Genomic DNA, 5086 nt, shown 5'->3' with positions numbered 1-5086 from the left:
CTACACAAACAAAAATGAACAATAAAGTGGAATTCCAAAAAAATTATTTTCATTTCAAATACCTGAAGTGTAGGTCACTAAATAATTTCAGGACAAAATTGTTTAAGCATAAATACTCAGAAAGTTTTGCTTTTAAGTAAAATCTCTAATTTTCCTTTCCCTTTCTATGTTCCTACCATGTACCTTGTTGTTATGTGCCATGGGGTTCCAATTCATAGTGATACTGTATAAGTTTTCCGAGGAAACCTGGTGAGTTTGAACCACTAACTTTGTGGTTCAACAATCTTGCGGTCCAATGCTTATCCTACAGCGCCACACCAGGACTCCTACCTCATTATATACTATGAAAAAACTTGAAATTTCATCTTCCCAAGTAGATACATAAATACAATGGGACTTTAAAACGTTCGTGAAAAATTCCATTATATTTCTATTACATTTCCCACAAACTTTTTTGAAATCCTGTTGCACACAATGCATAACCAGGGCACAGTGTGGGGTAATGGCCCCCCAAATAAAAATGGTGTATGTGTGTGTATGGGAAAGAGAGGGGTGCAAAAGCAGTGGGAAGTAGAAGGGGGTAGGGGCAGACGAGGTCAGTACTGAGCAAGCCGCAGGTGGGAGGCCGTTTCATAACATTTCTTGTTGATCAAACCACCGTGGACACCTTCTTTGCCCATCAGCAGGACTAGCGTCTTGGCAGTCATGGTGACAGTGCTATTGAAGGTAGGAAGGAGCTCGCCAGTGCTTTTGGTGCGAAGATCCATGGTATTCCCCGTCCAACAGCAGTGAGTCCCGGATCACAAAATATTTCTGGCCCCCAAGTGTCAGCCCATTCAGGAAAAAACTTGATCAATCTTTGCCAACCAGAACTCCAACCTCAGCTGGCGTGATATTAACGAACGTTTTCCCAGGGACAGAGGCCCAGACAGAGGGCGAGTCCTTATTGCCCACGATGGCCGCTTACTGACAGGTTCTGTGCGCCATGAGGTTGTCGATGTAGGCGATGTAGAGTAATTTTTAAAATCAATTCATTATGGGGTCATTTTCTGGGATGTATATTCGAGAACTTTGCCAAAAACTTACTTTCAGCGGGTCTTCTATGGTTTGCCTAATTTCTTGACTTTTCTCTTGTCGTTTGTGAGTCAGGGGTTATACTTACTAAAGAGAAAATCCCACAAAGGCAACAGGTAAATTGAGGCATGTTCAATATTTAGTAAAGAATAAACAGTGTTTTTTCTTCTTTTAATTTGTCCAAGAAGACCAAAAATATTCCAGATATATTATCGCAATAACGTAATACCTTTGTGCTAAATTTCCTAAATTTTTCAGTAAACAAGGACCATTCCTTGTTAGCTTACGAACTCCAGCCACTCCCTCTCCCCACCTCCTTGCCCCCATGTATGCCCAGTCTTACTTATTTTCCAGGCTGTTTTACCACAAGTTTGGCCTGATGAAACTAATTCATTCTTAAGTGATTGTCACCTGAAGCCATACTGATCTGTCTCTTGTTACAGAAAATTGGTATAACATGAATAATACTTTTATGTCACCTAGTATTCTTAAACTTTCTGTTCTGCAGTTTCCCCATCTTCAAAACAACCACAGAAGAAATGATGCACATAAACAGATAACATTTCAAAGTTTCCTGGACTTTCAGAATACAGGGAGTGGAGTAAAAGAAAGGCATCTTGGACTCAGCATTATGATAATCATAATCTAGCATTTGATGTTGATCACTGTCTTTCAAATGATTGACTGAGTCCATTTCATAAAATCCATTAAGTAAATTTCAGGCACAATGTCTGCAAAGTAATTGGCCACATTTTTTGAAAAGCTTAGAAGAACTGTAACTGATTTCATTGCTCCACTAATCAAGGCAAACTCAATTCTCTGGGGAAATAAAAGAACACTCCCACATTGCATATCTTCTTTTCCTTTTATTCATACTGCTACCACCTCCATTCCTTCTGTTATCATACCACACCCTAAATGTTGCAATAGCTTCCTAACTGATATCCCGGGCTCCTCTGTTTTTCTGGTTCCTCCTGCAGATTATCGTCCAGATTCATTTACATAAAGCACAGCTACGTTCCGAAATACCAACTCAAAATCTCTTATTGTCTCTCCACCACCTATGGAATCAAGACCAAACACTTTAGTTTAACAATACTGCTCCTAGGTAGTTTTTCCATCTCAAGTTCTACTATCCTTCAAGGTTGAGTACTAAATCAATGTATTTTGGACTATGTTCTAATGATGGAGTGTCCTTCTAGGCTCTATTTTGCTGCTCCTGCTATAGCTTCTTAGCACTGCCCCACAACCTGTATCAAGTGAAGGTCTAGTCTCAGCACCAGATATTATCCCAATTACAGTCAGAATCCCTTTCATTTTGGATTTCTGAATCACACAGTCTGCATCACAGATGTGATTTATCATCAGTTATAGTTATAGTTAAAATCAGTTACAGTTCTTCTAAGCCTTTCAAAAATGTGGCCAATTACTTTGCAGAAATTGTGCCTGAGATTTACTTAATAGATTTTATGAAATGGGCTCAGTCAATCATTGCCTGGAATATTATGTATATTGATGTAATTCTTGGCTTTCCAATCAGACAGCAACCCAATGAAAGGCAGAGGTCACATTTTACATGGCACAAAACCTAGCACAGGGTCTTCGCAGAGGCAGGGTAGTATTGATTAAATATTCACTAAATATTAACTTTTAATAAAATCAATAAAAACTAAAGCAGAGATCTAAAAGAAAAACACATATATAAAGAATATGCCATGGTTTTAAAGACTCATTTGATCAGTTAGTAAAATGACTAACACAGAATAGATAGAAAACATGCTACAAACCATTTCTTATGAAAATTCCAAAAAGAAGATGATAAGTTTTTGTCAGGAATGAATGCTCATAATATCCAACCTATAATCAGGATGGCCAAACTTTGTCTCTCATACTTAGGACATATTGTCAAGAGGGACCATTCGCTTGAGAAAGATATCATGTTTGCTAAGGTGTAGGATCAGAGAAAAAGAGGAAGACCCCCAGTGAGATGGATCTGCAAAATGGCAGCATCAATGGACTCATGCGTGGCAACAATTGTGAGGTTGGCCCAGAACTGGGCAGTGCTTCATTCTGTTGTGCATAGGGTCACTATGAGTTGGTACCAACCTGATGGCACCTAATAACAACAACAAAAAATTAGGATTAAATACTTCTAATCACACACTTAACTTTTGCAGATCAAGGCAAGTGAATATTTACAATGAGAGAATGTTCTGGTATTTCAGAAATGGAATGGTCATTTCATCTTTAAATGCCTTGTAGTTGTAAGCATCAATGATCAATTCACAAGTGTGATTCAGTCCACAAAATGGTGCACGTTTGGATAATGAATTCTATTAAAGCTGTGCAGAAATTCAAAGCTGGAAGTCTAAAAGCATTTGCAAAGGTAATGTTTAGACTACTCTTTGAATATCATTTCAAGGAAAACCATAAAAGTTAATAAATCAGTGTTTGAGAATGGGAGGGAACAATATTGCAATCATTAAAGGAATTTTGAGTGAACTAATAAAATGCCCTTCCTTATATTTAAAATGTTTTTCTGTGTAAAGCAATCATCAGAATTTATTGATGTTGTAAGACGGCATTCACCACTGAGTAAAAGTAATTGCCTTACAATTAGATTGCCAGTTGTATGCCAATTTAATTAAGGAAGTCAGTTAAATCTGCCATGTGTACGTTTATTCTCTTATATCAAAAGGTTTGGATTATGCAGCCCTCAAATATTTACTGTCTTCTAAGATGAGGCTTTCTACTCCTGTAAAGATTTACAACCTCGGAAACCCTGTACAGGGTCGCTATGGGTCGGAACGGACTCGATGGCACTTAACAACAACAAGAAGGATGAAATGGTAGATGTATCCTGGGTGTATGTGTACTTTTCCCATCTATTTGATTTTAGAAGCATATAGCAGCTTCATAGCACAAGGAATGGAAAACATTTGAAATAAAAAGGCTGTTATCCACCTTGGGTTTCATATAATTTGCACTGGAGAGTCCATTGATGATGTCTGTTGGCTTCACTGACTTTGATGACAAAGGTACAAGACTAAATGAAGGAACTGTCTGAATGGTGTGATGTCAACAGTGAATGCCAAAAGGTGGAAATGGGTGATAAAGTGAGTGGATGTTCCCACTCCCCCAGCAATTAACCCACCCAACAACAAATAAAAACAAGTAGAGGCTACGATCTCAGAACTCCAGACCTCAGCTGAGGTTTTGGAGAGTTGTGGTGAGTTCAGAGCAAAGGACAGAAGGAAAAGTGATGGAATCGAAGCTAGGAGAACAGACTCACTAATAGCAGAAGCACTAGCTCATAGCACCCATTTTGGAATGGGATTAGGCAACACTCCAAAATGGGACCTCAGAAAAAGTACTCTGAAGAAGCTATAACCCATATTTTTTAAAGATGGTGCACGTTGACTATGGGGATTCATAGACCACACAATTAAGAGGGGGCAAAGAAAAACCTTGATGCTGCGAGAAAGTACATTTGAGTATTTCTGGAGACCCTACATAGATGGGTACTAGGAAAGTTTCAGAGGAACTTCAAGGGCAGCAGGGCAAGGAGAATACTTTGGAAAAGGACACAAAGGAAATGGTTCGCTCACAGACCACAGCCAATGCCACGAGAGAAGACATAGAAAACCCCTGCTTTCGCCTCAGGAAAGTCAAGCTGCACTACTGACTTTCTGCAAACAGCTATACAAACCCCTTCTCATGCATGCATGTTGAATTCAAGAGATGGAGCACCAGAAATGAATCAGCACTGGAAAGAAAAAATAAATGAATAATAAGAATGCCTCTTGTAGTTCTCAAGAAAATGTTCCAAGCCCACAGCCACTGAGTCAATTCTAACTTTTATCTACCCAGTGGGATGAAATGGAGCTGTCCCATGGGGTTCCTAAAAGGGTGGGCTGCCACAACTTCCTCTTGCACAGCAGCAAGGGGGTACAGGCAACAATATTTTGCGTTATAGCCAAGCACTTGGCTACTGTGCCCCCAGGGAATCCAA

At 39.2% G+C, this 5086-nt stretch overlaps 1 pseudogene; it reads right to left on the bottom strand.

The window, feature by feature from the left end:
* Positions 1-596: 596 nt before the first annotated feature.
* LOC102837031 lies at positions 597-1014 on the bottom strand (annotated as a pseudogene).
* Between the last annotated feature and the right edge of the window lie 4072 nt (positions 1015-5086).

The sequence above is a fragment of the Chrysochloris asiatica genome, unplaced genomic scaffold (assembly GCF_000296735.1).
Source record: "Chrysochloris asiatica unplaced genomic scaffold, ChrAsi1.0 scaffold00027, whole genome shotgun sequence".
Lineage (NCBI taxonomy): Eukaryota > Metazoa > Chordata > Mammalia > Afrosoricida > Chrysochloridae > Chrysochloris > Chrysochloris asiatica.
Note: the sequence above shows the minus strand (reverse complement) of the source record. Positions and strands in the feature narration are given on the sequence as shown.